At 45.6% G+C, this 13,083-nt stretch overlaps 1 protein-coding gene across 1 annotated transcript in view; it reads right to left on the reverse strand.

Moving 5' to 3' along the window:
• Nucleotides 1-13,083, reverse strand: part of LOC139364955 (RNA binding protein fox-1 homolog 3-like) — a 409,389-nt gene that overhangs the window by 202,179 nt on the left and 194,127 nt on the right. The gene's annotated exons all lie outside the window — the stretch shown is intronic.

Here is a 13,083-nt window from a genome sequence, read left to right on the forward strand (position 1 = left end):
GTTCCTTGGTCAGGGGGAGAGAGGAGAGCAGCGTGGCGGGTTCTGACTGCTGAGAGAGAGAAGCAGCATACAAAAGACAAAGAGATCAGCGATAAGACAGAGAAGTGCACCCATATCGACTGCTGTCAGTTAGGAGCATGTTAAGGAGTGTATTAGGGATTATAGGGGATTAGTCATATCAGATCACTGGAGGGTTATCAGAGGTCACAGCAGCTCCTGCAGGGAGGAGTTCCCTGTTACCTCCCATCCCTTCCAAAATGAGCCTCTGCTGCATTCCCTACCAAGCCTACTGCACGCTACAGAGAAATGCAAAAGATTAACACATACAGTCGCAGGATTTATGAGTTTGGAAAAGCAATTAAGCTTGTGATTTTTATTAGAGGCTTGATTGAGTGCTCCCACCCCAGTCTCTGGGTGCTACCTAGGTTGAGCCCCTCTCAGGAGAACAGAACGGGGCCCCACTCCAAAAATTACCATGATTTAAGATGCAAAACCAACACACATTAAAACAGCTCAGAGCTTATTGCATGCTCGCTTCCACACAAAACCAATTTAGTTTCCATTGATCGCTTTTCAAGCAATTAGATTTCCATTGATGGGGAAAGTAAAGGGTGCTTGTATGAAACGCGGAGGGTCAGTAGTTGGCCGCTGTGATTTGAACATTTATTCGAGCCATTTGACCACCTCCTCTAACCCCTGACAGATGGCTGGCTGGCTCCTTGCCCTCCACCCCGCCCCACGTGTACGTCCCCTCCTTCCGGACAACAAATAATTCACCCCCCATGAAAAAACGCCTGGCGTCAGATTATACATCCGTCTTTATTTCCAATATTGCCTCTTTGTTTCTGCAAACTTGGCTGATTTTCTAAATTGTGGAGTATTGACTGTTTCAGAGCCTGACCAAGCGAGTCTGATGTAACACATTGAAGGTAATGATATCCCAGCCACGGAAGGAAGAAGCAGTAGCTGCATGGGGAAGAACTGGACCCTGGCCAGATTCTAGAACCATTAGTCTACCCAGAGGCTTGGTTCTGTTCCGGCATGACAGGCTCACTATCACCATAACTGTAACCCAACTCAACCAGGGTTGCCACCAGATCACTCCCCCTGTGCCCAACACAGGGAGATTCCATCTTGAATCACTTTCATTCAGACATTCAAGGTCATTCCCCACTTTTCTGTGTGTGTTTTTAAACATATCTAATTTTCAACTGTCACAGGGAGCAGTGGTAGCAGTGGCTATAAACCTGAACTGTGTGTTAAATAACAGTTCAATATTCAAAATACCCGGCAAAGGCCAATGGGTGAAAGTAGATTCAAGAAATAAAACAGGGAACACTGAATGGCATTAATGTGAAAGTAGGGAGTAATTCCCAGCGTGCTCCCAGAGGAAATCCACCTTTCGCCAAAGCTGGGGATTTTGACAAATGCCTTTCTCAACACGAGCAAAGGAGACAAATGTTACATTTAAACAGAAATACTTAATTTCCACTTTTGGTGACTTGCGGCAGATATCATTAATCAACGGAGGCCTACCACGCTCAGTGAGCCTGCTAAGAACCAGATGATCGCCCTCTTCCACTCAATCCATCAACTATGATTGGAGAAAGAAAAGGTTTGAAAACGTTGAGCCGCGCCCACGCTGGAAGAGTAATTACCCATGTGCCAGTTGCTGAGGTGTTCCAGTGACACCTCGACCCTCTGTTTAGCATGCACCAGATTACTCATGGGGTGTCAACATACCTCCAGTGACAGAGCTAGCATCTCCACCTTACTAGGCTCCCCTCACTCACTGCTCACTGTCGTCTCAGGAAGAAGAAGATAAATAGAACGTTATGAGCCTCCCAACTTCTAATGAGCAAACTTATCACCGGATCGGCCCAAGATAATGTATGCAGATGGCGCTGGAGGAGATGGCTGCCGTTTTACGGGATCCTACCAATTGTGCTATTGTGTGTGTTTTTTCACATTATTTGTAACTTATTTTGTACATAACGTTTCTGCCACTGTCTCTTATGACCGAAAAGAGCTTCTGGATATCAGGACAGCGACATACAGTGCCTTGCGAAAGTATTCGGCCCCCTTGAACTTTGCGACCTTTTGCCACATTTCAGGCTTCAAACATAAATATATAAAACTGTATTTTTTTGTGAAGAATCAACAACAAGTGGGACACAATCATGAAGTGGAACGACATTTATTGGATATTTCAAACTTTTTTAACAAATCAAAAACTGAAAAATTGGGCGTGCAAAATTATTCAGCCCCTTTACTTTCAGTGCAGCAAACTCTCTCCAGAAGTTCAGTGAGGATCTCTGAATGATCCAATGTTGACCAAAATGACTAATGATGATAAATACAAACCACCTGTGTGTAATCAAGTCTCCGTATAAATGCACCTGCACTGTGATAGTCTCAGAGGTCCGTTAAAAGCGCAGAGAGCATCATGAAGAACAAGGAACACACCAGGCAGGTCCGAGATACTGTTGTGAGGAAGTTTAAAGCCGGATTTGGATACAAAAAGATTTCCCAAGCTTTAAACATCCCAAGGAGCACTGTGCAAGCGATAATATTGAAATGGAAGGAGTATCAGACCACTGCAAATCTACCAAGACCTGGCCGTCCCTCTAAACTTTCAGCTCATACAAGGAGAAGACTGATCAGAGATGCAGCCAAGAGGCCCATGATCACTCTGGATGAACTGCAGAGATCTACAGCTGTGGGAGACTCTGTCCATAGGACAACAATCAGTCGTATATTGCACAAATCTGGCCTTTATGGAAGAGTGGCAAGAAGAAAGCCATTTCTTAAAGATATCCATAAAAAGTGTTGTTTAAAGTTTGTCACAAGCAACCTGGGAGACACACCAAACATGTGGAAGAAGGTGCTCTGATCAGATGAAACCAAAATTGAACTTTTTGGCAACAATGCAAAACGTTATGTTTGGCGTAAAAGCAACAAAGCTCATCACCCTGAACACACCATACCCACTGTCAAACATGGTGGTGGCAGCATCATGGTTTGGGCCTGCTTTTCTTCAGCAGGGACAGTGAAGATGGTTAAAATTGATGGGAAGATGGATGGAGCCAAATACAGGACCATTCTGGAAGAAAACCTGATGGAGTCTGCAAAAGACCTGAGACTGGGACGGAGATTTGTCTTCCAACAAGACAATGATCCAAAACATAAAGCAAAATCTACAATGGAATGGTTCAAAAATAAACATATCCAGGTGTTAGAATGGCCAAGTCAAAGTCCAGACCTGAATCCAATCGAGAATCTGTGGAAAGAACTGAAAACTGCTGTTTACAAATGCTCTCCATCCAACCTCACTGAGCTCGAGCTGTTTTGCAAGGAGGAATGGGAAAAAATGTCAGTCTCTCGATGTGCAAAACTGATAGAGACATACCCCAAGCGACTTACAGCTGTAATCACAGCAAAAGGTGACGCTACAAAGTATTAACTTAAGGGGGCTGAATAATTTTGCACGCCCAATTTTTCAGTTTTTGATTTGTTAAAAAAGTTTGAAATATCCAATAAATGTCGTTCCACTTCATGATTGTGTCCCACTTGTTGTTGATTCTTCACAAAAAAATACAGTTTTATATCTTTATGTTTGAAGCCTGAAATGTGGCAAAAGGTCGCAAAGTTCAAGGGGGCCGAATACTTTCGCAAGGCACTGTATTTTTTCTTTAACTAGTCGGACATGAAGAATTTACTTCAGACACTCAACAAGGCCCAAATCCCCGTAATTCACATGAAGAAGAGACGGAGATATCGGGGACGTAGTTCGGGTGCCTTGTAAGGATCCGACGGTGAGTGAGTAATCCCCCGCTACCATTAATACTATTAGCCAACGTGCAATCATTGGATAACAAAATGGATGAGCTCTGATCAAGACTATACTACCAACGGGACATTAAAAACTGTAATATCTTATCTTTCACAAAGTCGTGGCTGAACGACGGCATGGATAAAATACAGCTGGGTGGGTTTTCGATGCATCGGCAAGATAGAACAGCTGCCTCCGGTAAGACAAGGGGTGGCGGTCTGTGTCTATTTGTAAATAACAGTTGGCACACGAAATCGAATATTAAGGAAGTTTCAAGGTTTGAGGTAGTGTATCTCATGATAAGCTGTAGGTCACACTATTTACCAAGAGAGTTTTCATCAACATTTTTCGTAGCTGTCTATTTACCACCACAAACTGATGCAGGCACTAAGACGGCACTCAATGAGCTGTATAAGACCATAAGCAAACAAGAAAATGCTCATCAAGAGGTGGCAGACTTTAATACAGAGAAACTTAAATGTGTTTTACCTCAGTTAAACCAGCATGTTAAATGTGCAACCAGAGGGAAAAAAAACTCTAGACCACCTTTACTCCACACACAGAGATTCGTAAAAAGATCTCCCTCGCCCTCCATTTGGCAAATCTGACCATAACTCTATCCTCCTGATTCCTGCTTACAAGCAAAAACTCAAGCAGGAAGTTCCAGTGACTTGCTCAATAAGGAAGTAGTCAGATGACACAGACGCTAAGCTAAAGGACTGTTTTGCTAGCACAGACTGGAATATGTTCCGGGATTCTTCCGATGGCTTTGAGGAGTACACCACATCAGTCACTGGCTTTATCAATAAGTGCATCGATGATGTCATCCCCACAGTGACCATACGTACATAAGCCAACCAGAAGCCATGAATTACAGGCAACATCCACACTGAGCTAAAAGGTAGAGCTGCTTTTTTCAAGGAGTGGGACTGTAACCCGGATGCTTATAAGAAATCCCACTATGCCCTCCAAAGAACAATCAAACAGGCAAAGCGTCAATACAGGACTAATATTGAATCGTAATACACCGGCTTCAACACTCGTCGGATGTGGCAGGGCTTGCAAACAATTACAGACTACAAAGGGAAGCACAGCCGCAAGCTGCCCAGTGACACGAGCCTACCAGACGAGCTAAATAACTTCTATGCTCGCTTCGAGGCAAGCAACACTGAAGCATGCATGAGAGCATCAGCTGCTCCGGATGACTGTATGATCACGCTCTCCGTAGCCAGTGTAGTTAACAACACATTTGCCACGTTGATTCTCATCACGGGGGCCCCCCAGGGGTGTGTGCTCAGTCCCCTCCTGTACTCCCTGTTCACCCATGACTGCATGGCCAAGGATGACTCCATCACCATCATTAAGTTTGCAGACGACACAACAGTGGTAGGCCTGATCACCGACAATGATGAGACAGCCTATAGGGAGGAAGTCAGAGACCTCTCCCTCAACGTCATCAAGACAAAGGAGATGATCGTGGACTACAGAAAAAGGACGACTGAGCACCCTCGCATTCTCATCGACGGGGCTGTAGTGGAGCAGGTTGAGAGCTTCAAGTTCCTTGGTGTCCACATCACCAACTTACTGTCATGGTCCAAACACACAAGACAGTTGTGAAGAGGACACGACAACGCCTATTGCACCTCGGGAAACTGAAAAGACTTGGCATGGGTCCTCAGATCTTCAAAACGTTATACAGCTGCACCATCGAGAGTATCCTGACTGATTGCATCACCGCCTGGTATGGCAACTACTCGGCCTCCGACCACAAGGCACTAAAGAGGGTAGTGCGTACAGTCCAGTACATCACTGGGGCCAAGCTTCCTGCCATTCAGGACCTTCATTCAAGGTAGTGTCAGAGGAAGGGTTATAAATATATAGGGAAATGTGTGTGATGTTAGAAAAGAGCTGAACCTGAGGGTTGTTTGAAGGGGACCAACACACAGAGACAATAACAGTAAAGCAAACAGGCCTTTGCACCGGTGCTTCTTGCCTCCCTAGTGATACATGCCAGAGATAACAGCTTCATTTCAACCTCAGCACTTTTACTGCACTGTCCAAGTCATTCGCTGGGTCAATGTATCAATGCACCACCATGCTAGTCACTCTCCACTGCGACAACTCTCAATTTCTTCTATGATAGAAGTCCTGAGAGGTGGCATGTTCTAGCTTCCACACATCCCGCCTTCCTGTGATCCGTCTCTGGTCTTTGGAGACCAGCCTGGCTGTTAGTGTGTGAGGGGACGGGTCAGAGGGACAGATGTGTGATTGAATCCTTCATAGTGGGACGAACGAGAGGGTTGGATTTCTCTCCACTGTGATTCTGCCGTGGCGGCACGCTCTTCCCTCAGCGAAGAGATCTATCTCCTCATTCACTTTCAAAGGCAGCTAGCTTCATTATGACACTCAAAACAACAAGAATCCTCTGATACCTCTCCGTACTGGCCATGAACCAGAGATTTACAAATTTCAGACCATCCCAGTTGTTGTTATTCAATACACCAGCCAAAACAAACACCAGCCTATTCAGTGGCTAGTCTATCATTTCACTATCCTTATCAAGCTCACAATGTGAACAGGAAGCTTTCCATGTTGGCAGAGGCTTCCCCTGGTAAAGCTGTGTGTGGTAGAGCCTGACTCTGTCATGGGTGGGGGGCACTGGATAGGGGGCGGGGGGAACCAGGCAGGTCAGAGCGCTGGACTATGATTAACACTGACATCAGGGAGACACAACCTGCATCTGTGGGGGTCAGGGGGCGTAAAGGGTAACCGTTCAGAGAACATGGCAGAGAGAGAGAGAGAGCACAGATTTCTACCCTACATTCTCAGTCCTATCTGTTATGACGAGGAATGCTAGTTTGGATGAAATTACATGTTTTTATTGTGTGCTTAAAATGATATAGTTTAATATTCAATTTTCCACATCCAGAGGAAGATGCACCTCTTTTGCATTCACGGCACCACCGTCTGCAGTGTTATGACAGCAGATCTTCTGAGCTTATGCATCTTACACATGAGTAATGATCCTCCGACTTCAAAACAACACCAGTACACTTATGCAGAGGAAGAAGACAGTGGAACGGATATACACAGGCAAGTTTCTTCTTATCCTCAGGGAAGTCAGAATGAAATGTGCTTTTATCATGTGTCATAAGCACTGCTCATGCCCCCCCCACCACACACCCCACACCTACTTCCACCCCCCTCGCTCATATCCATGTTGAACCCCCGATCAAAAAATATTGGCAAACGCTGTAATTACATGTGGAGTATCTCACAGCCCTTACATGGCTCGGGGGTTCAATCAGTGGCGGGCCTGATATTCCAGTTTTATCATATTTTAGTTTTATTCGAGGACGGTGGCAGCAGCAGGCCTCCAGTCAGCCATAATTGAAACGAGGGGAGGAAGGAGGAAGATGTAGAGGCTCTATGCCCCGCTCCTTGTAATCAAGCCCTTACTCCTGTGTGCTTTTCCCATTTTTCAAAGTGAAATATACTCGCAATCTGTAACGTAATACGTCACCAGTCGCTCCTTCCTCCAGCCCAGAGCCTTGGGGTAATTGGGCATGAGAAAGTGTGCTTTTGAGATGAGGAAGAACCGAGCATTAAGGCTGTTCATGTAACACAACTGGGCCATGGATGTTGCCTGGCGTATATGCAAAACATTCAATTAACAGGTTTACATGATGAGGCACATTAAATTGTCACACTCCTATATTCACTCTGCATTATTCAATAATTCTGCACTCGGGCAATGTATTCTGTTTGATTCTCTGCATTATCTGTTCAGCTGAATTCCATACATGTGAATGTGATATGCGGCTGGTTGGATTGGGAGGGGGAGAATGGCGAGAAAGCGGCACCGGGGGACTGATGGAGAAGTTGATGTATGATCCCTGGTGGCTGGGCTTATTTGAGGCGTGGAGCTGGGCAGGTGATTCAGAGGCGCTGGCTCTTTAAACAGCGTAATGAGCCAGAGAGGATGCTGCTCTCTCTCTCTCTCCCGTCTCTCTCTCCCGTCTCTCTCTCTCTCTCTCTCTCTCTCTCTCTCTCTCTCTCTCTCTCTCTCTCTCTCTCTCTCTCTCTCTCTCTCTCTCTCTCTCTCTCTCTCTCTCTCTCTCTCTCTCTCTCTCTCTCTCTCTCTCTCTCTCTCTCTCTCTCTCTCTCTCTCTCTCTCTCTCTCTCTCTCTCTCTCATCACACTGCTCCACATCAGTCGGCTGAGGCTGGGTTTTTTACGAGGGTCAGTCCTCACCCTGCCTGGCCACGCTACTCTCAGGAAGTCCCTGCTGTTGCCTCTGCTGCTGGGCTCTCTGGGGAATACCTCACCACACGGCGCTGTGCTACGCAGAGCGAAGCGGTGCAGAGCCCAGTGCATGCACCCACGCTGTCACACAACGGCAGTGGTAAAGGATCCAACAAGCATTACCACAGAGCAGGACACAAAGGGCAGCACGGCAGGGGATGACCCCTTCCAGCTGGCACACTGACACACACCGGGGGATACTGGTGTGTGTGTGTGGGTGTGTGTGTGTGTGTGTGTGTGTGTGTGTGTGTGTCTGAAAGAGTAAAAGTGTGTGTATACATGCTTGTGTATGTTTAAGCATAATGTAAGTGTAAGCACATAATTAGTGTAAGTATGCATGAAAGTGTGAGCGTGTGTGTTTGAGTACATGTGTGCTGTGTTTTATGTGATGGTTAGCATACAAAGGCCCCTCACAGCATCACAGGCAGGCACCCCGATGGGGGTACAGAGACGAGAGGGGAGGGCTACGACACACAGCGTTACATTGATGCTGACTATATATAAATGCATGCCCACATGGATGCTGCTCCTAAATAGACAAACACATACATCAATTTCCAAATCTAACACATTTGAAATTCAAATGCCCGAGCACATTTTTTACGATATGTCTCATTTCTCTCGCCGTAATCTAAAAAGAGGACTGAACATTGGAGGGAAAGAACAAATGCTGTTTGGAATTTAAGATGATGCATTTGGTTTGTGGCGTGATGTTGTTTCCCCCTTTCCTGTAAATCACAGGTGTGTGGAGGGACTGAGGCTGTAGCCCAGGGCTTGTTGCTGCTGACAGGTTCAGTGTTTCAGGACTTCACTCCTTTTCAATGACACTTCTGAATTGAGAAGCAGAGGGAGAGAAAAGAGGTTTCTGCTGGAGGTTGAATTAAAGAAGCTCTCTCTCCCTCTTTTTTTTCTCGATGGCGTTTAAAATCAATTCATTCAGTGGACTGCTGACACAGCCAGGCCCGGAGAGCCTAGGATTTATGGCTCCCTCTAATGGGCATGCTCTGAACCAAAGCCCTGCCGTCAGCACAATCCAGCTAGCCGCCCGCCCGCCCGCCCGCTCCCTCGCTCCTCACTTTTAAAGACGCAGGCACCCCCCTCCCACCTCCTCCTCTCCCCCAATCCCCTCCACTGTGGAGGAGCTCCTACGGCCATGTGAGGGGGCTGAGGAAAACACTGCCGGCGGTAACACAGGAGGAATTTTGAAAATCGGTGAAATCTAAACTATTAATCACAAAGTAAGCTAATTATATGTGAGTGAGAGACCAAGAAGACGATGGAGAGAAAGAAAGAGAGAGAATGGAACAGAGGAAGAGATACTGAACAATTCCATTTTGAATTTAGAAATGTATTGGGTGTTTACTTTGAAAGGACCATAATTTGACACAGTTTGAATGGCATATTCTGATTCAAATCAATGCATTGGTAAGGTGTATTTAGAGTTAATAATTTCAAATGTAAAACCTCTAATGTCAATAAGAGGACTTTAGTACTGTCTATCTACCAATTCCACAAGTGGTATTTCTTATGGTCTATAATTTGGTTCTTTATCCATTAACTTGTCTGACCTGTGGGGTGTATGTGGTCGCTACATATTCATATATTCATAAGCTAGTATAGTGTCAGAGTGTCAGGAACAATTTATGACTGAAGGAAAAAAGACGATTGAAAAACACTAGCCCATGAGTCCAGCCAGTGTGAGATGTGTATAACAGATGATTGCCTGAATTGTGATGACTAGCACGTCATTCCCTCAACTCTGCCCATCATCAACACAGTGTTACATCCAGGTGTGTGTGTGTCCATCCGTGTATGTGTGTCTGTGACAGAGAGAAGCACCGTATATAAAATAGAAAGAGATGGGGAATCGGAACCCAATGGAGAAAAGGAAGAGAGAGAGGGGGAAATAATATGAGATGTGAGGAAATGTGTTGCTGTACAGGGGTGGTATAATAGCAGAATAGATGATGTTGTGCCACAGGGCCTGAGGAGGAGAGAGTCCCTGTATAACCTACAACTTCTCAATATTTTCAATGTTCATCTGCCAGTACAGTGATACCAGAGAGAGAAATAACAACCTTCACAGCAGCCCCACAGCTCCTGATCCACGTCTAACACCAGCTAACATCACTATGAGGTGAATGTATTACTGGCACTGAATTACCCCCCCCCCCCCCGTTACTCCTATTCTCCAGCTACCACTACAGTTAGCCATAACTGACCATTTGTCCGGCTTCATTATGAAGCCATGCATGGAGAATCCAGCTCAGTCTCCAGCCGTCACATTCCATTTCAAAATACAATTCACCCCCCAAATCCCCACCATTTCTCCCTTAGTCATGTCCAACCTTCTCCTTGTTTGGTAAAATATGATGTGATTAAAATAGATGACACACCTTGTTAGCGGAGTGTTCCATATTTGATACGGCGGTGCTTTGAGACAGCCAACCTTGTGGCCTTGTTCTGTGGCTATTTGTTTAATAAGCCCTGCTACATCAGTGGACCTTTTAAGTGAACAGACTCCCCTGCAGCAAAGGCAAAGATCAATACCCACACCTGGAGAAAAAAAATTACGGCCAAGGATTTTCTATCCCGGCCCCTTTTATATAGTGAAATAAGAGTAGGAAGATAATCAGTGTGTCTGTAACAATCATGGCCTATTTTTGAAGGAATCCCACAGGTCAACCATGCAGAGTGAGATGTTTAGGACCGGTTAGACCACCACGGACCAGATGCCTCACACTAAGCCGAGCTAACAGTTGAACCAGTTATATTATCTCTTGGAGGAATATTATACATAGAAAGTCTTTGTGGCTAAATTAACTCATTGTTATCTCCATCTTCTCCGCCTGCTGATTGAAAGCTTCTAGTGTGATGGCTGATTGGGGAAGCCTTCCATTTGTACCAATATAGCACACTAGGACTTCACATCCAGGAGTAATACAGAGTCATATGTCCTAGAAATGAGTGAAAAGAAGCTCTTCAGAGGTCTGCTGACACACAGAGAAGAACAAAGTGCGCAGGAGGGAGAAATCTAATATTGTAGTCAATGAGCACTGTTTGACAGGGGACGAGACTCAAGCTGCCTTGAAAACAAATTGTCATTATACTTATATCGTGATTATATAAGAAAGTCTAACTAGAGGCCACGGTAAATTAGAGCCAATTAGTACCATATTGTCTGTTTTAAACAGAGGCAAATTAACAGGCTCTAGAACTCGAGTGTTTATTTCATAAATCATTGGAATGTTGCACCTGTTGAGAATGCAAATAGATTAAGCAATTTGATTAAAATCTTATATCAAAACATTTGGGGAGCCTTTTTGTTTACACTTGTTTTTTTTATCAGCGTGAAACTGCATTTTGGCTCCTGTTTCGTGTATGAGCAGAGTTAGCAGCACTGTGTGAAAGCAGTTTTGGGGGGGGGGGGGGAAACACCCACCAGCTAGCACAAGAGCACTGGATGTCCATCATTACCACACCACACCGCTGATCACCGCAATAATATAGAACTATAACCAAGTAATTAGTCTAATGGAAAACAGCACTCTTTATCCCAGTGTGATGTGGTAAGGTGCAATGGGCACTCCTCTTGGCCCTCGCCAGTGGAGGCTAGAGGCTGGAGGTTGTGGAGTGGAAAGGTAATGGCAGAGAGAGAGAGAGAGAGAGAGAGAGAGAGAGAGAGAGAGAGAAGGAGGCACGGGAGGTAAGGAGAGAGGAGGTAATGGCAGAGAGAGAAAGAGAGAGAGAGAGAGAGAGAGAGAGAGAGAAGGAGGCACGTGAGGAGAGGAGAAGAGGAGGTAATGGCAGAGTGAGAGAGCTAGAGAGAGAGGTAGGGGAGGTGAGGAGAGAGAGAGCAAGAGAGAGCGAGCGAGAGAGAGAGGTAGGGGAGGTGAGGAGAGAGAGAGCAAAAGCGAGCGAGAGAGAGAGCAAGAGCGAGCGAGAGAGAGAGGTAGGGGAGGGGAGGAGAGAGAATCTCATGGTAGAGAGGGAGAGGATTTTTATTTAATTTTTTATATCACCTTTATTTAACCAGGTAAGCTAGTTGAGAACAAGTTCTCATTTACAACTGCGACCTGCCCAAGATAAAGCAAAGCAGAAGGAATGGCAGAGAGAGAGAGAGAGAGAGAGGCAGGGGAGGGGAGGAGAGAGGATATACTGGCAGAGAGAGAGAGGGGCAGGAGAGGGGAGGAGAGAGAAGAAGGCCCATTGATCCTCAATGCCACCTGCTGTATGGCTCCTGCGAGGCCAGCCAGGGGAGCAGGGAACACACACATGGGCGCCTGCCTGGGCCACGGCCATATGGATGACAGCCTTGTGGAGGAGCCGAGCTAGTCTTCCGCTATCTGACCACATCAGGTTGATTGACTGTCTTGAAGTTGGTGTTTTAAAGAAGTACACACAAAGGTGTAATGACAGAGGATTCACACATGCAGAGAAAACAGGTACAGAGAGAGCGAGTCTGGGTGTGTGTGTGTGTTTGTGTAATAGAGAGAGTATAAGAGTGTGTGTGTGTGTGTGTGTGTGTGTGTGTGTGTGTGTGTGTGTGTGTGTGTGTGTGTGTGTGTGTGTGTGTGTGTGTGTGCGTGTGCGTGTGTGTGCGTGTGTGTGTGTGGACAAGTTTAACTATACTTGTTGGACCAGAATTCCCACAAGTATAATAAACAAACAAACATTTGACCAACTGGGGACATTTTGTTTAACCCCACAAGGTCAAATGCTATTTCTCGGGGGTTTAGGCTTAAGGTTAGAATTAGTGCTAGGGTTAGAATTAGGTCTAGGGTTAAGAGCTAGGGATTGTTTAGGGTTAGGGTTAGGGTTTTGGTTAGGGTACAGGTATGGGTTAGGGGTTAAAGAAAATAAGATTTTGAATGGGACTGAATTGTATGTCCCCACAAGGTTAGTTGTGCAAGACGGTGTGTGTGTGTGTGTGTGTGTGTGTGTGT

The sequence above is a fragment of the Oncorhynchus clarkii genome, chromosome 13 (genome assembly GCF_045791955.1).
Source record: "Oncorhynchus clarkii lewisi isolate Uvic-CL-2024 chromosome 13, UVic_Ocla_1.0, whole genome shotgun sequence".
NCBI lineage: Eukaryota > Metazoa > Chordata > Actinopteri > Salmoniformes > Salmonidae > Oncorhynchus > Oncorhynchus clarkii.